General features: G+C 43.6%; 1 protein-coding gene and 1 long non-coding RNA gene across 6 annotated transcripts in view; one reads left to right on the plus strand and one right to left on the minus strand.

Moving 5' to 3' along the window:
• The window catches only part of PKP3 (plakophilin 3), a 67864-nt gene that overhangs the window by 43336 nt on the left and 3319 nt on the right, over nucleotides 1-21209 (minus strand). The window lies entirely within an intron of this gene.
• LOC309514562 overlaps nucleotides 4-21209 on the plus strand; it is a 55905-nt gene continuing 34699 nt past the window's right edge. For 3 of the 4 annotated variants that reach the window (XR_014212061.1, XR_014212062.1, XR_014212064.1), the window contains exons 1-2: nucleotides 4-196; nucleotides 10902-10963. This is a non-coding gene — a long non-coding RNA (uncharacterized lncRNA). Of the gene's footprint in view, nucleotides 220-10901; nucleotides 10964-21209 lie in introns of all 4 variants that reach the window. The other variant, XR_014212063.1, reaches the window with a different exon arrangement.

Consider the following 21209-nt stretch of genomic DNA (forward strand, 5'->3'; position numbering starts at 1 on the left):
CCTGCATGCTGGCTGCTGGGCCAGGCGCGCACGTGAAAAACAGCCCGGCTCTTCCTCCGGGTCAACCCGCCCCTTCCCCGCGCCTGCCAGGAACTCTGGGTGGGCTGAGGGGAAGTTGCTCGCGAGGGCTTGGAGCAGCCCTTCCGCTCCTCCTGCGCCCTCTTCTCTGCGCCCAAATGGCGCTTTGACGCGCCAGGTAAGTTGCGCGCTTATTCACAGGTGAGTCTGTCGGGCCCTCCCTCTGACTTCCTTAGTTAGTCTACCAAAAAAAACAACAAAAAGTTTCTTCATTCAGAGAGCGCGCCCGCGCGCCCACGCATACACCCTCCTCCACGCCACCCCCGGTCTTCTTGCAAGCGTCGTTTGGTTTCCTGGGACTTTCCTTCTCTGCGCTGGTGGTGACACACCTACGTGATTCCACCCCTCTCTCTCCCTAGCAACTGAGATCAGCCGGGAGGCAGAGCAGCAGGTCGGCCGCTTCCACCTTAAGCAGGTGAGGCGTTGGGCAAAGCGGTGCCTTTAAGGTGGAATTCCAAAGATGCACGAACTGGCCTGGCCTTGGCCCTGCCCTGCCCCACACCTCGCCCTCAGCTGTGTAAACTGGCAAAAGCGGTTATGGGTGCGGTGCCTCCAGGGTTCTTGAAGGGTGTGCGTTTGTGTGCCTAGAGATAGAGGGCTGTAGGCCGTGGTGCCATCCCGCTCTCCTCTCTTTTTGTTACACCTTCTCCATTCCGCGAAAACAGAGCTCCCCCGGTTCTGGCAGAGCCCCGTGTCAACAAAAGTGCAGCAAAACAAGGAACGAACACGCCTCGGCCGAACCCAGCTTTGTTCCCTCCCAGCTTGTGAAGTAACTTAACAGCCTGTACATTCCAAACACTGAGCTGCTGCCTTGGGAGCTGAGCGGGAGAAGGGATAGAGGCAGGCCAAAGTCCAGGAGTTCAATCCAGGCTCCTCCTCCTGCTCACCCAGAGTCCCAGGAGGCACCTCTAGAGCATTCAGAGTGTGAGGCTCAGCTACACAGGCACATTCTGTGCCATGGCTGCAGCCAGGGAGAGACAGTGGGTGAGCAAGTCATGCCAGCTGTGGCCTTTCCTCCCCCGTCATTTTCTTCACCAGAGTATATAGGTAGCTGCCTTATACAGAGTCAGACCACTGGTCCATCTAGCTCAGTATTGTCTACACTGACTGGCAGCAGCTCTCCAGGGTTTTGGGCAAGTCTTCCCAGTCCTACCTGGAGATCAAAACTAGGACCTTCTTTGTATAAGGCAGATGCTGTACCACTGGGCTTTGACCCTTCCCCAAGTATCTCCTGGATGTTACAAGCAACAGACATTGCTGATTGGCTGGAAGGAATGTGGGAGGGGTTCCCCATTCACCACTCAGGGTCATAGATCACTGCTGAATCATACAGTTCCAGGGCTGCTCGCCCTACTATTAGCCAGGGTGTGGCACCTGCTTCAGGCAGCTAATTTAAGGTGTCGTCAAATGGCAGCAAATAGCCAGTTCCTTAAATTATTACTATTATAATATTTTTACTCTCAGGGAGAGGCATTTGGTGATTTTATGTCTCAGGTGCAAAAACAATGTAGTTAGTCATGGACGCTGTGTGCCTTTGCAAGGAGACACCATTTGCTGCAAAATACATTTGGACTAGCCTTGTAGACTGCAATACTAATGAAGGGGGAAGAGCCATTTCCTTGCTTCTTAGGAGGCTATACAGCACTTGCTCAGTGTTGGAAGACTCTGGGGCGAAGCAAGTGTAGAGAGAAACAACACCATTGCGGCAGAAATGGTCTTCTACGATGGGTAGAATCCTAAAACTGCACACACACTGCTGTCATCACCATTCCACTGTGGCCTTGCCATCTGCCAAATCCCAGCATGTCCTTCATACAGATCCATGTATCCTTCCATAACCACCCCATAATGGGTTCTTGATTCCTGTTCTTCCCACCATTAGGTTGCTACTTCTTGCCCTACAACTCCAAGCTCATTAGACTCTTTCCTTATCCTTCTACTACTGTTGGTGAGATTCTTTTTCTGTTACTGGACCTCTTCGCCCTGTCTACCACCTGTATAGCATTATGTCTGTTCCTTTCTACTTTAATGGGATAGCAAGTGAAACAGATGCAGACTGTGCTCACAAGGGAAAGTCTTATCCATTCCTCAAAACTGTTGAAGCCTTAAGAAAAATGATGCCCAACTCTTTAAAAAAGAATGCCCTATAGACCTTAGCAGTACACAGAATATACCGTGTGAGAGCAAATGGGCTTAAGTATAGCCCATACTTTTACTCTCTGTATATGCCAATCAATCAAGGTAATTGGTCATTGCTAGCATCAGCACTTCCATAGGCTTGGTAGACTTGAAAAAGACTTTCGGCTTATTATTACAGCCTTTTAATGGGCTAGATCAGGAGGGCCAAGTTTGCCTATGCTTGGGCTTGATGCACCAGGAACTAAAGAGACTGTCTTTATTTTGCATATGAAGGACAGCAAGTGCAGTGAGACATTCGGACATGATGGCCCAAATGCTAACAATACTATATGACTACCAGTTAATAGAAACAAACCATTCAGTCTCCTCTTGCACAGTCCTCAGCTGGCTTATTTATCTCTCAGGGAAGCAGCATATTCCTCTTGGAAGTACGCCTGCCTTGAGGCTTGCAGGGGACAATAATCAAGACACACAGCGTTCCATATGATGGTTTTCCCTTGGGTGGTCTCTCACCAAATAATAATTAACTAGCGTTTGTGAAGCTCTGTCAGATGTCCAGATGAAAGACTCTCTGGACGTGTGTAGCGTTAATCATTGTAATAGCCCAGCCCAGCCCAGCTTAGCTTTTAAAATTCTGCACAGCACAGCATAGGCGATGCTGAGTTTCCAGCTAATAAATGCTCTGTGACTAAAGTATGAATAATCCTCTGAGTTAAAAAAGCACTCCCAAATTAAGGAGACCTCATTAAGAAGAAGTGTCCCTCTGTTAACTAGTGGGAAACTGAGGCACGCAATGTGGAGCAATTCATCAGTCGGAAGCGGAGCAAGGATTAATACTCAGCAGTTCCCAGGACTGTGCTAAAGGCTAATTGGGCATTTCCCTTCTTGTGCACTTTCATGAGAACATTAATTGCCACTGATATCCCCATTGATGTTCAGCAGCAACAATGCCCCAGGTAGAGGAATCTGGGGGAGGGGCAGGAGTGTGTATTTTTATTATTTCTTATGATGTTTGGCCAAGAAGATTATTCATGCTAGAAGTTCAAAATTCCTGGCAGGTGTCAGATTTTTGGGGAACTAGTGATACAATGCTTTTTAACAGCCTGAGGGCTAACAGTGTACCTACCTCACTGACCTGGAGTAAAGGAATCCTATGAAGTAATTTGCTTTTGACCAGTCACAAAAAATTGACATGGGGAGAAGTTGTTTCTCATAGACAGTCATCCTATGGGGACCACTGCATGAGCATCCCTGACTGGGCAACCTGTGGCCCTCCAAATACTGCTGAACTACGATTCCCATCATCCCTGACCACTGACTGAGACTGATGGGAGTTGGACTCCAGTAACATCTGAAGGGCCGCAGGTTGCTTACCCTTGCATATATCAAGCATTAATCTCAGAGTATAAATTTCATCTGTGACTCATGTCAGGCTGTTTCCAAACAAAACCCAATTGTGGTGTCGTCATGTCCCGATTCAGGGTACCTTACAAATCTAAGCTACACGCAGATTGTGATGATCCTTGTGATGGTTTTCCCCTGATCAATTGGTGGACCAGGGCCTCACTGGATCAGTGGAGGCATCACAGTCCAACTTGTATTGGGCCACCTTTGTCCACACTTCTGACTAAACACTGTAGCACTGAACAAGCCACCAGGGATGGTGCTTTGAGGACATTTCCCCAACACCTTCTGTTTCCTTTAGAGGTGATGGGGAGACAGAGCAGAATGGGCCCAACCTGAAGCAGTGAATTTTAGTAAAGTGGCAGAAAATCCTTTCCCCTTCTGCCATCCATATTGTGGCCTTTGCTCTTTTCCTTCTCTGATGAAATCTCCAAGATAGCATCAGGAAGCAGGAGGTGTGTGGGGTGTGTGGGTCAAGGGTGGGTCATCTGGATAGAGATGGGCCTGGACTTATCCTTCCCATGTCACCTGGCTACAAGATTAAATATACTTCTGGATGTGATTTTGAGCACAAAGGAAATACAAAGATGGCATTCTCTCTCTCTCTCTCTCTCTCTTTCTCTCTATCTATCTATCTATCTATCTATCTATCGTCTCTCCCCACTTCCCATTGTGTGAATACTTCAGTATGAACTTTCCTTTATGTTCTGATGCTCTTGACATTAGAAAATGTGAGTCTGCCAGCCTTTAAATGAAGTATAAAACCAGACAGCCTTCCTCAACGTGGTGCCCTCTCCATATATTACTGGACTACAACTCCCATCTACCCCAATCAGGGATAATGAGAGCTGTAGTCCAACACTTCTGAAGGGCACCAAGCTGGGGAAGGTTGAAACAAAGAATCTTGTGGCAGCTTAAAGACTAACACTATGGCATAAGCTTTCAAGGAGTTAGTCTACTTTACCAGACACATGAATTAAGACAATGTCTGTGCAAGGCCATTTTGTGTGATCTATCATTGAAAATAGCATGAGGAGGTGCTGTTGTTTTTCTGTAACCTATTGCTGCCATTCCTCTTCCTGGTTGTAATGCCAAACCAGAATTCCTGGAAAATGTAACTCAGCCGAACTAATTAGAGTCTGTACTAATTAGTGTGAGGGCATAGTGGTATAGGCACTAATTTGGTTTGTGCCACTGGCACTGATCCTGCTAGTCCATTTGAGTTAGCAACAATCAGCACAGGGATCACCATCAGTCCTGGAAGCATTACACCTGAAACTCATGAAACTCTTGATCTGAGAGTGCCCTTAGTAAGCGAAAGACACCTTCCCCACAATTAATCTGCACAAGTGCTTCACAATGTGCATCTTCCTGGTTATTGCTCCACCCCACCCCTCACTCATATATTGATTTGGTCTAGCCCGTCTATCTACCTCACTAATTTCTTCATACAAAGATTATCATAATAAAGGACAAAAGTGGTAAGGACCCAACAGAAGCAGAAGACATCAAGAAGAGGTGGCAAGAATACACAGAGGAATTATACCAGAAAGATATGGATGTCTCGTACACCCCAGGTAGTGTGGTTGCTGACCTTGAGCCAGACACCCTGGAGAGTGAAGTCAAATGGGCCTTAGAAAGCACTGCAAATAACAAGGCCAGTGGAAGTGATGGTATTCCAACTGAACTATTTAAAATTTTAAAAGATGATGCTGTTAAGGTGCTACACTCAATATGCCAGCAAGTTTGGAAAACTCAGTAGTGGCCAAAGGATTGGAGAAGATCAGTCTACATCCCAATCCCAAAGAAGGGCAGTGCCAAAGAATGCTCCAACTACCGCACAATTGCACTCATTTCACACGCTAGCAAAGTTATGCTTAAAATTCTACAAGGCAGGCTCAAGCAGTATGTGGACTGAGAACTCCCAGAAGTGCAAGCTGGATTTAGAAGAGGCAGAGGAACCAGAGACCAAATTGCAAACATGCGCTGGGTTATGGAGAAAGCTAGAGAGTTCCAGAAAGACATCTACTTCTGCTTCATTGACTATGCAAAAGCCTTTCACTGTGTCAACCACAGCAAACAATGGCAAGTTCTTAAAGAAATGGAAGTGCCTGATCACCTCATCTGTCTCCTGAGAAATCTCTATGTGGGACAAGAAGCTACAGTTGGAACTGAATATTGAACAACGGATTGGTTCAAAATTGGGAAAGGAGTTCGACAAGGCTGTATATTGTCTCCCTGCTTATTTAACTTATATGCAGAATTCATTATGTGAAAGGCTGGGCTGGATGAATCTCTAGCCGGAATTAAGATTGCCGGAAAAAATATCAACAACCTCAGATATGCAGATGACACAACCTTGATGGCAGAAAGTGAGGAGGAATTAAAGAACCTTTTAATGAGGGTGAAAAAGGAGAGCGCAAAATATGGTTTGAAGCTCAACATCAAAAAAACGAAGATCATGGCCACTGGTCCCATCACCTCCTGGCAAATAGAAGGGGAAGAAATGGAGGCAGTGAGAGATTTTACTTTCTTGGGCTCCATGATCACTGCAGATGGTGACAGCAGCCACAAAATTAAAATATGCCTGCTTCTTGGGAGAAAAGCAATGACAAACCTAGACAGTATCTTAAAAAACAGAGACATCACCTTGCCGACAAAGGTCCGCATAGTTAAAGCCATGGTTTTCCCAGTAGTGATGTATGGAAGTGAGAGCTGGACCATAAGAAGGCTGATGGCCGAAGAATTGATGCTTTTGAATTATGGTGCTGGAGGAGACTCTTGAGAATCCCATGGACTGCAAGAAGATCAAACCTAACCATTCTTAAGGAAATCAGCCCTGAATGCTCACTGGAAAGACAGATCGTGAAGCTGAGGCTCCAATACTTTGGCCACCTCCTGAGAAGAGAAGACTCCCTGGAAAAGACCCTGATGTTGGGAAAGATTGAGGGCACAAGGAGAAGGGGACGACAGAGGACGAGATGGTTGGACAGTGTTCTCGAAGCTACCAGCATGAGTTTGACCAAGCTGCGGGAGGCAGTGGAAGACAGGAGTGCCTGGCGTGCTCTGGTCTGTGGGGTCACGAAGAGTCAGACACAACTAAACAACTAAACAACAACAACAACTTCTTCTTCTGGAAAATGTAATTTCTGACTTTCTGCGCTACCATGGCTGTTGAATAGTCTCGTCACAAGTTCTCTCCCCCCTCCCAATTTTTTATATTTTGCACAGCAAAGCAAAAATCTGTTTTCTCAGAAGCTTCACATGTTGTATTGCACAACACAGCATTATTTTAGAAAATCCTGCAATCTCAAGAGAATATACCACACACACACACACACACTGAAAATGTTTGAAAACTACACCTGCAGTGATGCCAGGTGTGAGTTCAACTTACTGAACTCACAGTACACACAGAACCCCCTTGCCAGCACTGATGCAGCTGATTGACAGTACTGGTTCACTGAAAACCAGAGCTGCCTTGGGGTGAGACATGGGAGACCAGATGAAAGGAGGACAGGGCTCCTGTTCCTTGGGCAGTTTTGCAGGGGAATTAATTCTGATAGGTTTTGATTTTGATTAATTTTCACCTATGACTGAAAGCTTGCCAATATTCCCTCTCCCGTGCAACCATAAAGGGAGAGGAGTCTGCCTCACCTGTTGTCCTTTGCATTCAGTCACCCAAAGTAAAACTGTCATGAGAACTGGCCCTTTCACAGAGAAGGTGCTCCATCCCTACCTAATAATCCCTTACCTGACTTTAGTATCAGACACAGAGACTGCATGACCGTTAGCCCCATGCACAAGGGAGGCTACCGATATTTTACATATCTCTACAATAGGAGAAGATGGCAAAGTTCTCATATAATTGGAAACTGTTCCCACAGTTTCAGCTGTGAATTTAAAGAGTCCAGCATGGGCAGCGCACACAGGCATTTTCAGATAATTGATTGCACTATGCTAGTTTCTGCCTGTAAGAAACCATTTCCGCTTTGACTTTTCTGCCAAAAACCTTTTCTGCACATCTGCTATGGAATCTTGTGTGTTCCGGAGCAGAAATCCAGAGCATCAGGCCTAGCGGCCAAATGTCACCCTCCAGCCCATCTCACCCTTCAGCCACACCCACTCTCCAGCCATATCCCTTCTCCCTAGGTCACAGCTCTCACCAGCCTTGCTTAATACCCTCCTTGAGTGTTTCTGCCTGGCTGGAATGTCTCCTTGATCTCTGGGCACTTTCAGGCTGTCATTAATTTCAGGCAGCATTCAATCACGTTTCAACAAATTCAGGTTGCACAATTAAAGTGAATTAGAGCTCTTGCACAACAAACTTACCTTCCCCCCACAACAAAACCCAGACATTTTGCAATAAGGAAAGCTGACCTCCCTGCATACTTCCTGCAAACTAATTAGGATGAATGTTCAATACACAGGTCATCTGAATGTGACTTGTGACAATTACTGTTGGATGGAGGAGTGTGTGTGTGTGTGTGTGTGTGTGTGCGTGTGGAAGCTAGCCTGCTGTAGAAATTGCATCTCTGCTGCCCAGTATGTTGATGATGGATTTACACAAGCTGTTGTCATGAAGAATTCAATATTTTTATATACATGGGGCTCCCCAAAATGCACTCAGGGTTGATTTCTGCTTTTCAGTAGGATGGCCCAGAAATGACCTCTTTCAATATGTCCATGCACAGATAGCATCAAACATACCATACAACGCTGACATCTGTGTAGCAAAGGTACATGCAAAATAAATCAACCTGTATCTTGCTCTTAGCTGATGAAAGAGAACTGCAGGGCAGCCCCGGACAACTGGTTAAACTGGAGACATTGAGACAAGCAGCCAGACCCTCCACATAAAAGTGCCCATGCCACCATAAGTCAATGGCAACTTCTTGAAACCCACCTGCCAGCCTTTCCAGCTGCTGTGGTTTAAGTTCCCTCTCGACTCAAATTTCTCTCCCACAGTCAGTGACAAAAGCATTGAAATCTACCCTTGCAGAGCAATCAATAAACTTTTGTCCCCACCTAAGGACCAAATCAGCCTTGTAATGAAAGGGAAAGAGAAGGAGGGAAAGCGTGAGAGCTGCTTCCAATGAAAAGCTGTGAACCGTCAGCAACAGAGAAGGCTTAATGCATAAGTGCCAAAAAATAAAAATAAAAATTACCAGGAGGTAACTGAAGCTGCAGGTGGAAGACGTTTCGAACAAATATTATGCATGTTGAGGACTGGTTGTTAAATGTTTTTATAGCACTTACAACATATAAAGTAAGTTTTAGCTAGATCATGTTCACAAGGAATCAGGAAAGTAGGTAATGAATGAGATGCTTTGACTGTGTACACATTAGCGGCTTAAAATGCATGTAGGTATAAAAGAGCCTTTCCTAAAAACCCAGAAGCTTTTCAAAAAACAAGTGAGTCTGTTGATGTATGCGACCACGGCTGCGCGGATTTTACTTGCACAAAAGTGGAGAACAGACGTAGTTACAACAAAAGAGGAGTGGCGTCATAAACTGCTGGAATACGTGGAACTAGTGGGTATGACTAATAGACTAAGAAACAGAGATGAAAAAGAACTTGAAGAGGATTGGATGCTATATATAGAATATATGAAAAATTATTATAATAAGACAACCTAGCAGGATGAGCATAATTCAGCAGCGTAAGTTATGACATGAGATAAAGAGAAGGAGAGAGGACAATTTGGAAGAACAAAAAGATGAGATAGGTTGGGAACAGAGAGGAAACCAGGGAAGGAGTGGAAGGAGAGGACATAGATCAGGGACAGAGAACCTTTGACTGTGAAGAAACTGTTCAACTCAACTCTCATCACCATGCTGGCCAGGGCTGATGGGAGTCCAGCAGGATCTGGAAGGTCACAACTCCCATCAGCCCTGGCCAAAATGGTCAATGGTCAGGGATGATAGGTGTTGTAGTCCAGCAACATCTGCAGCTTGGGCTATAACATCAAAAAGATGTGTATAGCTCCATGTAGTGCCAATGCACATCCTTTTAAATAAAGATTCACATCATAATGATGGAGTGAGCTGTAAGGGCAGACTAGAGGGTCTGCACAATTATTTGCTACCTACAAAACCAGTAGCCACATACTACTGCTCACCCCCTACCTCAGTAATGCTGAATTTCAGGTGATGGGCCCATTCTCTGTGGCAAACTAAGAGCTCCAACACTTGCTAGAAGACCAGTGCAACTCCAAAGGTTCTTCCTCACTCATTAAGTGCAGGATGATGTAATAGCTGAAGCAGGCGTGAGCCAACTGCTTTACTGCCCGAGGTATGATGTCTGTAGGATCAAGCTGCCTGGCAAGTTAATGTAGCCGTATCTCATCAACTATCTGATATGCAGCTGTAATAAGCAAGTCCTAATCTCTCAATCACGTGTGTAAATTAAAGGAATGGTGTCGACCCACCTCTGCAAACTGCTTTGAGACCTGCAGATGAAAGTTGCCAGATACCGGGAGAGAGTTATTAGTTTTGTTATTTCTCCCTATCTTGCTCTGTGCACTTTACTCCACCTCAGCTTCTAGCCTAACTCTGCTGTCTATTCCATTCATCCATCACTCTGATTATCACTGCTTCATTTCCTCATAAACAATGTACGCTGACTATCCAGCCACTTCAAATCCTTCCAGAGAAGAATTTTAATCAAACCTTCCTTACACATTGATTTCTTCTGTCATAAGCTCTTTGGAGCATGAATCTTAACGACCTTGCACAGTTAATCAAGTGCATACTGTGCTATCGACATCTACCCAATATGCCATTAAGAAGATGCTTTTGTCTGAATATATCCTCCTGACTGGCTTAAGGCACGGATATGAGACAAAGGTGTACTGTTCTGAGATCCATGCTTCCCAGGGTTATATGATGGGGTCAAGCTGCAGGGACAGAGATAACTAGCAAAAACCCCCAAAACAAATGTAACTTGATTCAGTGATGATTGCCTGAGTTTTATAGGTAGCCTCCTGGAGGTGGAGGAACTGCAGCTACTGAGTTGTTTCCAGGGCTTCCACCCATCAGGAAGTGAATGTAGATCTCTGTACTGAGCCCCAGGAGCACAGCATCTCCCCTTATTTCATGAATCGCCTCTCATGCCCAGAGAAATCAGGGGCGGAAAATGAGTTCTGCAAGCCCAAATAGTATTTTAATTCCATCCCGGTTGCCAGGTGAATGCAATATTGCTTATAATAAGCGGATCTCCTTTATGTTTCATTCCAGAATATAGCAGCTTTGCACATAATGCTTTCTTCACATTTCAGGAACTACTGCTTGTCCTCCCCACCCCCGGATTTATTTATGTGATCATCAGGCATCATCACAAGTAAGTTGTCCCTAGCAGCAAATCTTTTGCACTTACTCCTGTATTTAGACTTGTGGGGGGAAATATAGACAACAACTTTATAAAACACTAGAACATGTCATGTAATCATATGCTCTTTACTTTGAAAAGTTCCTTCCATTTCTTAATTTCGCCTGAACAGATGGTTGAGTAGATACTTGAAATCATATAGGCCTACTTCCAACATTACTTTTAAAAGACACAGAATATTTTTTACTCTTACCACATAAGATACAACCTATCATTTTGTAGGGAAATATATATTGTGCGTCCGTTTCCCAGAAAATTTGAACGTGGAACAAAACTCCAGCATCTCATCAGTTTACGGATGACTTTGTCAGAGAGTAGATGTATGAGTAACCTTATGGGGCGTTTACCTGGATCTTCAGGTATACTCATGTCTTAAGGAACTAATCCCAAAAGAAGCACTCATTTTTACTGCTTACATCAGTTGTTCTCAAATGGTGTGGCATGCTGGGAAGATTCAAGAACAATGAAATAAACATTTAAATATTTCAATGTAGTACAGTTGAGTAGTGTAGCATAGAGTATCAATATAATATTTTTATGGATAGATATGTATATGGAACAGGGATTTTCAACTCTGACAAATGTGAAAGACCAGAAAAGAGAAAGGCTTTTTGGTGTTGATGAGGATATGAGGGTTTGTCTGTCTCAAATTAGACCTAATATAAATGAGATTACCTGGCAAAAGTAAGCTCATACCTTTCACTGAGTTTGTATACATACTACATATATAAGAGGCTCATTTATATTTTGGGAATGATTCATGTACTTATGTAGCTACATTGTTTTATTCTTTTCGAATGTCTCATGATCATATTATAAAGTAGCTGTGTTTCTGTGTAATAAATCAAGCACTGTTATGAGTTGTTTCTCCCCCCCCCATGTATTTCTTATCAATAACAACTTCAGTATGGTGCAAGCAAATTTTTATTCTGAAAGTTTGGCCCAGAGAGAAAAGTTTGAGAACCACTGGGTAAGATGGTAGCAAATAAAATTGTCTTAACTGACCAGCAATATTTGTTGTCATAGGTTACAAAACAAATGAAATAAGTACTGTAAAGCATTTATTTATTTTTTTCTCCATTGCTATCATGGAGCCACTCAGAAATTTTGATAATGAGGGAGTAAAGGAGGCAGGAAGGATAACCCTATGATAAAATGCCTTCCTCTGCAGGATAGAAAACCTCACACAGGAACTCACATGCTTCTGTTCAAATTGTCCAGAGCTCCTTGTCTTTTAATTTTTACATAATTGTTTCCCAGTGCAGTTGACAGCTCTTTCCCCCATACATATATGTTTACTCCACAAAAATCCTCGTACAAAAATGTGCTTTTATTCTTCAGATTAATCCCTAAATAAATGCCAACAACTGCACGCATCCTTGAGCAGGTGGTTAATCCTCAAGGAAAATAATTGACAAGGCTGCCTCTGGGATATCCCAGAGCTTCTCTACTGAAACACTTCTTGAAATGCTTAACTGAGAGCCACCATTCTGGTTTGCTTCTTTTTTGAGGTCTAACATATTTTCTCACACGAGGGCAGCCATTTCGAAGTCATTGCATAACTCACAAATTAAAAGTCATCTTCTTCTGGCAGGTAGAAATATTGTTATGAGTTTTGAGGGGAGGAAGTAGGCTGTATGTAAGATTCTTCTAGTGTTAAAATATGAGTCAGGCTAGCTTTCTGTGTTGAGGTGACATCCTGGGCGATGGGCCATTAAGGGAAACAAATGAAAGGGGCTCTGTGTGAGACGGCACATGGGTGGTGCCCTCAACTCAGAGATAGTTAGAAGGACAAAGCCAGAAGGGTCAGCAGTAGGTAGGGCCAAGCCCATCACCCATTCTCCATACCTAGGCAAGTCACACAAGCTCTTGTGTGTGTGAGAAGGATGAAAGGAATCTGCCTTTTTTCAGGGAGAGATGGTGGAATAAAGCAGTAGTGAGGCAGTGAGAAAAGGAGGAGCTCTGTGTTCTGAACATCTTTTCTAGTTCTCACTTTGTTTGACAGACTCACTCCTTCACACACAGTTCCGTGCTTCAGGTGAACAAAACAAAATAGCTTGTGCTGAGAGAAAAGCGACTGCCTGCCAAATAAAGGGCGAGTTTGCCAGTTTTAGTAGAAAGCAGGCAACACGTTTGTGTCTCTTATCCTGGCCTAGCTCTTACAAGGCCTACGATGGGGTGTGCGTGTAACTCTAGTCTCAGCCTCCCCCTCAGGAGAGGGTGGTGACGTGAGTTGGCCTGGTGGAGGAAAACCGTCACAATACAAGTCAGCACTTGCCCGGTATTGCTTGCTGCTGCCGCTGCTGGAAACAGACATTATTATCCCAGCTACCTTGACTGTCTGGTAATCAACTGGATTCCTCCTCAGGTGAAAAAAGCAAGGGCCGAACCAGATGCATATGTTTTGAAATGCGCACTTGCTGGCTTGGCTATAGAGCAGGGAGGTATCTACTTTTATTACTAAATGCACCATGGGGGGGGGGGAGCAATGGGAGCAAAAACTGCCTCCTCCCCAGCTTTGCTGTTCTGCATTCACCTGCTGGAATATCACCCCCACCCTGCCCCAATAACACCCCAGTAATTTCCTTGGTATTGCAGCTGGGCTAGGGGTGGAATTAAAGCAACAAAGCACAGGGAAGAAAGGTAGAGGAGAGGGCAGTTTCCCTCCTGCTGTCAGCAAGCTCAGTTTAGTGATAAAGGCAGAGCACCCACTTTCACTTTATAGCCAAATAGAAGAGCATGTGTTTAGCAAACACCCTGCTTCTGAGCTTGGCTCTGATTCGGATCACTGGCTCCCTACAGCTCAGGGATCTCTTCCAGCACTACCTGCCCATGTTTTCCTTTGTAGGAAACACACAGTGTGTATATCAAGTGCAATGAACCCCCAAACCATTCTCCTCCAGTGTGGCTTGGAGGCAGCAGCAGATTAACTAATAAAACAGGCAGGACTGAATTAAAATGCCAGCTCTGCCCTCCAATGTGAAATGCAGCCAACTTTGGCAATTTCTAAAGTATGCTACCTTTCCATGTGCAAGTTAGGTCTCGCATACAAAGCCTGTGGTTGACCACACCCAGCCACAGGCCTGGGAACCCCCCTCTAGCCATCCCAATATCTGTGTATACACTCCTAATTGCTCTGCGTTCAGTGTGCTCCCACTGCTGGTTTGGGTGTACATACAATGTTCTCCACAATCCATATCTGTCCTGTTGTTTCTTGGCCAATACTGTGTTCTGATGCATTGAGAAAAAGAACAACTTAGATGCTTTTCTAGTTAATAATGTGTACACAGCCTAAGAAAACTCATAGCTGAAAAGCAGCAGGTGGCTGCCTAAGAAATACTGACCAGTATTCTTAGTGGTGTGAGTAGTATCATTCTCTTGCTACTACTGTTGGGCTTGTAGCCTCATCCAACCTCCATTAACCACATCCATTTAGAACTCTCCTTTCTGGTTTTATCTGTGCCTCGCCTTTAACATTAATATAGAACTACTACATTTTTTGGAAAATGGTTTGTCTGTTCTCTATGCACTTGAACACCTCTTAAGATATTGTAACCAAATTTTGCATGATGGTTCTTGAAGAAGCAGGTTTTTGTCTGTCTGGGGGGGGTGAAGATGCCTTTCAAAATTGCACTCAACCTTTCAAAACTTCACTGGGCTTTTCTTTGGTTTCATTTCTTAGATTTCCTGAGAAATGTTGGGCACCTGACACTAGTACTCTTCTGTGAAGAACTCCAGAAAAAACCCAATCCCATACTTTGCCCAGACTCCAGAGGAAATTGTTCTCATTGTACCATTGACCAACTTTCCCCATAGGGGATGGGAGAGGTCAATGTGGTAATGATAGCAATTATTTCATTTATTTTATTTAGGAACACTTATAAACTAATTGTCGTGATAATAAATCTCAAAGCTGTGTGCAATATAAAACAAAAAATGTAATAAAACCATTATTATAAGCCCTGTGTCACTAACACAACATCCAAACTTATGAGCTACAGGACCAAGTATTAAATTGTGCAGCAGCAGTAGTAGCACACTCAGAATGTGAGCGCAGAGGAAGATTCTGTCCACAGGAGATCTAAAAGTGGGTCTGTCATGTCCCCACAGAGCTATGGTGTGTGCAAGAGTGAGAGAGCGGTCTGCTTCCATCACCAAAGGGGATATGCACCTCCCTACTCTGCTGCTTTAATTCTTTCTGCTCCCGACCCATCTCTGATAGAAGATTACATCAACATTTACAACACATTGCAACACACATAAATAAAAGTTGAATGTTCAAAGTTTATAGCTTATTGCAGTACTTTCACTCTACCACTGAACCTTATGAATACATACAAGACACCTGCCATACCCATGTACCTTTGGCAGTGCTTATTCCACAACTAGGGCGGTTGACTCCCCTTTTCCTTGTCATTCTTAGTTCTTTAATGCTGTGCCTGCAGTAGTTCCTCCTCTTTTTTCCAGTACAGGAAAGACTCTGGCAGAAGCTGCTTCTGATTTAAATCTCCTCCCACTGTTAGCACCAGACCATCTAGTTCTGCCTTGATCTCTACCAGCTCCTCAGCACCATCTATCCTCAGCCCCCTGATCTTCTTTCTCATACACACTATCCCTGGGTGACCTCATCATTGCCGTTGTTTTTAGTACCACATGTACTCAGATGACACCCATCTCTGCCTCCCCTGTAATTCAGTCCCACATCTCCTGCTTCCTCTCCAATATCTCTGCTTGGCAACATCTTAAACTCATTATGTCCAAGACTGACCATCTCATCCTTCCGAACCCTCTTTTCCACTCATGCTTTCCTTATCCATTGGCAATGTTATTACCCCACCTCCCATTGATCAGTCACATAGCTTTGACTTTATTATTGACTTCTCTCTCTCCTTTATTCCCCATATCGAGTCTGTGGTCAAGTCATGTCACTTCTCCCTTTATATCACTGTAAAAATGTAGCTCTTCCTCTTTGTCCTCTGAGCAAAGCTTCTGGTCCATGCCCTGATCATCTGTTGCTAGGCAGCTACAATCTTCTCCTCCTTGGTCTTCCATTGCTTCCCCTTAATCCCCTTGCATCTACCAGGCATTCTTCTGCCAAAATAATACACCTTTCTCATCATTCTGATCACATGAAATGCCTCCCTAAATCCCTCCTTTGACTTCCTGTCCTAGAAAAAAAAGCATAGCTCAGTGGTTGAGCATCTGTTTTGCATGGTTCCAGATTCAGTCCTGAAAATCTCCAGGTACAACTGGGAGGGACCCTGTCAGAAACCGTGGAGAGCTTCTGCCAGTCAGTGTGGATAATACTGGACTCCTTCGTGAGGAAGGGTAGGGTATTATTATTATTATTATTATTATTATTATTATTATTATTAATCTAGAGGGACCAATTATCTGACTTGGTATAAGGCAGCTTTCAATGCTATCAGTTCAGCACAAATTATTATAACCCTTACTTTTGAAACCCTCCATCCCCTATCTCTCACATATACAACTGTCCATTTGGGATCTTTCCCCTCTGTCCTGAGTTTTGTGAAGTTCTGTTTCCTGAAAAGACTCCACCCTTTCTCTCTTGATGCCCCACATGCTTGAAATTACCTCCCAGAACTGCTGCAGGATGCACTTCTCTTGATTCCTTCAAATTCCTTTCTTTGGCTTCCATCTCCCAGTTCTCATGCCCTGCTATAGGTCAGCCTTTGCCTAGGTGCATGCAATTGCATACTGCTTCTAATGTTGACCCAGCCTCTATGTTCCTCCCCTTCATGTGTTGTTTCCACTGTGATGAATTTTAGATTGTAAGCTCCGCAGAACAGGGAGATATCCTCTTCTACTGTGTAAAGTGTGTGTACCTTAGTGGTGCAATATAAACAACAAAAGCAATCATTTCCAGATGGATAGTTGTGTTAGACTTGCAAAAACAACAAGGCTGTTGTAAAAATTACTGGGAAGAATTTAAATGTGCTATATAGAAATAAATGCTAATGATGTTAGCACATGCGACTTAAATTGCCTTTGAGCCTCTCTTGTGCTAGTTCAGTTAATGGCTGGTTATTGCTCATGAGAACAGAAGCTTTTGTGATTCAATTCAATTACAAACCTAACTAAGGCAAAAGCCGCTTTAAGCTTCATGTTTAAAATGCTCTGTTGGTGTATGCACTAAAATGGCCTCTTGTAAACAACAAATATTTCCATCAACTGCCCATGCATACTGCTTGCATGCTCAGAAATGTAAAAATATCACATTATTTTGATATAGTGTATGTGGGGTAGATGCATTTCTGCAGTTCTGAGCAGGATCATTGACACAAAGCTAGAAGTAGCACATCATGGGGGTTTTGAGGGGGGATTGAATGTACTGCTTAACAACATCATTTTATAAGGCAAGTGACAATCATTTTTATAAACTACAGAGAGGAAACAGGAAGTGTGGCTGCTTCCTAAAGGACCCATTGAGCAAAAAGTGCCATCCACGTCAAAGCCAGTCATGAATCAAATGGCTACGTTTGTTGAGCCTTCATCCTGATTTGTTTGCAGGGGGATTAGATTACTTTGATTGTTGAATTCACTGTATCAAAGCAAGTGTTATCTCACACATTTTACTGCATTGCCCCATCACTTTCCTCATCAGAAAAGTCCTCTTTTTTTTAAGGAAGTGGGTTTCTTGCACAAAAGCTCCCAATAAGCTGTAATTGCACAACCTGAATTTGCTAGTATATGATTGAATCACACCCAAAAATAGTGACAAATTAGAAATGCCCATGATAACATTTCCATACGTCTAACTAACTCATCTTATTCTCCTTCCTTGACTGAGCTACCTCTGAGGCCTCACTAGGAAGTGAAAAGAGGGATAGGAAGGAAGGAAGGAATAAAGAGAGAAGATGTAAATTATTTCAGAGCTAAGGAAGCCTCAAATGAAACATTACACATTAGAACTTATTGCATGTTAGGCATGTAAAAAGCTTAAAGAACATTGGGAAATGATTTATGAGATGAAAAAAATGTTTAAAACAACCTTCCCAAAAAGACCGGAGGCATTTCTGCTAGGAATTGTTCAGAAGTCTCCAGTTGCCAGAAAAGCTTATTTATATACACAACAATGGCGGCTTGGATTTTGTTAGCCCCAAAATGGAAAGTGAGAGTGGTCCCAGGGAAGGAGGACTGGCAACTTAAGATGATAGAATATGTGGAACTAGCTTGTCTAAGAATGAGAGCAAGAACAGCAGGTATTTAAAGAGGAGTGGAAGAATTTCACTGAGTATATGGAAAACAATTGTGCACAGTTGAAATTTATGGCAGCATTAAGGTAAATTCAACAGTATAATAAATATTAGAGTGATGTAAGATAGGAGAACTGAATTAGATGGTTATAGCAAAATATGCAGGAATGGTGGATGAACTAAATGAACCATGGAAGGGGAAGGAGGGAAGTCATTGAATGTATGGTATAATGAAAGATGATTATTTTGAGATGTAAAATAGAAAACTTAACAAACACACACACACACGATTGCACAATAGCCTAAGTGTTTTCCAACCAATATAAAGTGCAGCCTCTCCCTCCAAAACAATGGTGGGCTCATAAACTTAACTGGATTTACAAAATAGAGAAAGAATTAATATGCCATTTATCACAAGTGGCGAAGCACAACATAACCAGACACTGGAAGTACCTTTCCAGCACAACAATAGACAATGGATACTGAACAGTTTGTGAAACAGCTCTCCTTGCGAGATTAACATGTGGACAGATTGAGAAAGATGGTTTTTACCCCGGTGTGGTTTAATTTCATAACACATGCCAGTATTCCAGAAAATGAACAATTACCAGCACCAGCATTTGGCTCAATCTGGTTGATCTAAATTTAAATTTAAACATAAATTATCATCTTCAGTTTGAACCCCCACCTACCACTTTCATCAATATACCAACACTTTGTATTGTTTCATTGGTAACATAAGAGGAAAAATGAGTATTACTCATACTTAATCTAAGCACAACCCCCAGTGCTGCTGATTAAGTGTTTTAGTTATAAAATGATGAATGTTAACTCCATTCTATCATCTTTCCCCTTTGTTTTCATTTTTGTTTCTATTTAAACCACTCTATGAACCTAGACGCGGGTGGCGCTGTGGGTAAAAGCCTCAGCGCCTAGGGCTTGCCGATCGAAAGGTCGGCGGTTCGAATCCCCGCGGCGGGGTGCGCTCCCGCTGCTCGGTCCCAGCACCTGCCAACCTAGCAGTTCGAAAGCACCCCCGGGTGCAAGTAGATAAATAGGTACCGCTTACCAGCGTTCCGTGTGCTGCGCTGGCTCGCCAGATGCAGCTTTGTCACGCTGGCCACGTGACCCGGAAGTGTCTCCGGACAGCGCTGGCCCCCGGCCAATAGAGTGAGATGGGCGCACAAACCCCAGAGTCTGTCAAGACTGGCCCGTTCGGGCAGGGGTACCTTTACCTTTACCTTTATGAACCTAGAACTTGTACATTGACCACTAATAATGAACCATATCTTGTAGATATCACTTCAAATTTATTGTGCTGTTTTTGTGATGTGGCATGAGAAGGCTTGGTCTGTTTATTTGTATCATTTATTATTCCTATGATCCCTGTTTGTGAAACCCAATGAAAGGTTAGTTAGCTAAAAACAACAACCCTATCCACTGAAACAGCAACATTGTGAATTATTCTAGTAGTAGAGTCAGAATGCAAATGGTTTTGATAGGAGATCAATACAATCTTCCCATATATTGTTTTTAATGTTTGAAGGGGAAGGGCAGTCATTGAAGGGCAGTTTGATGTGTGCATAATTTGAGGCTATGAAATCACATTTAGAATGTCCAAAGGCAACTGAGCCAGGGGTGAGGGGGAAATGCATGTGTCACAAGGGAGGCAATGGGAGAGCACTAGAACTGTTACCGCATGAGGGTAAAAGGCCAATTAGAGACATTTTTATGTTACAATTTAAATTTGCAGAAGATTTATAGAGCTCATAAAAGCTACGGCTTGTGTGCCCTGGCAAAGAGGTGTGTGGAGAGGAATGCAGATTACTTGGTCAAGCCTACTGTTGGGTTAGTTTTGTTTCCAGAGCAAGACGATCTTCAGCTATTCCACTCAGCGCTACTCCTCTGACAATGCACATCAGGGTGAGGTTTACAAGGTAGATTTCCCATGCAATCAGCCATCTTGTGGTAATTTGTATAGGTGAAACTGCTGTTACAAATTATTATCTCATCAACTCAAGTGATATACTCCGGTGCTTGCTATTCCACAAAAATGAATTGGATTACCTGACAAAGATATTCCCCCAAGGAACTCTGGGCATGGTATTTCTATGAGTTAGCTACCCACCCACCTGGCAACCACCTGACATCATAACATTTTTGCCAGTACAGTGGTATCTCTGTTTACGAACTTAATCTGTTCTGGAAGTCCATTCTTAAACCAAAGCTGTTCTTAAACCGAGGTGTGCTTTCCCTAATGAGGCCTCCCGCTGCCGGTGCCCTTCCACCATTTGGCTTCCGTTTGTAGACTGAGGTAAAGTTCGCTAACCAGAATACTACTTTCAGTTTTGCGGAGTTCATATACCGAATAGTTCGTAAACAGGGCTGTTCTTAAACCGAGGTACCACTGTACAAACCATAAAACCCCCATTGGCCTGGCCATGTTTTATCTCCCTTCAGGCTTGGTCCCAACAGCCTGATGAGCCAAATGTGGAGAAAAAATTTTGCAGTTATACATTAGCCTCTTAATAAACTTGTCAGGTTTATTTCCTGTGTGGGTCCTGAATGTAGTAGTTTAATTTCAATGGACAACACAGGTCTGGAGATTTCACCATGTGTGCCATACGGCACACATGACTTTGGGTGACTACAGATCTGGTAAACAGGTCATCTGTATTGTTGAGTAGAATTTTATCAGCCTCCCCCTGCTTCCCTGGATTTCTGAAGAGGTGCAGAGTGTGGCAAGAGTTTCCATACTACTTGGCAGGGCAACAGATGACCAGTTTACCAAGTAGTTCTATGTCCAGTGTTGTAAGTTGCCAGTTGGCAAATGGTCAATCGTCTTCATCCAGTAGAGTCTCCAAAACTTTGGCAGGATCCAACAGGTTCTAGGATGTGCTCTAGATCAGTTCCAGAACCACAGTTTCACTGCAGATTTCCAGCCTTGCATACTGTTTGAACTAGCCATGTTCCATAGT

This window comes from Podarcis vaucheri (genome assembly GCF_965113315.1).
Source record: "Podarcis vaucheri genome assembly, chromosome: 1".
Taxonomy (NCBI): Eukaryota; Metazoa; Chordata; class Lepidosauria; order Squamata; family Lacertidae; genus Podarcis; species Podarcis vaucheri.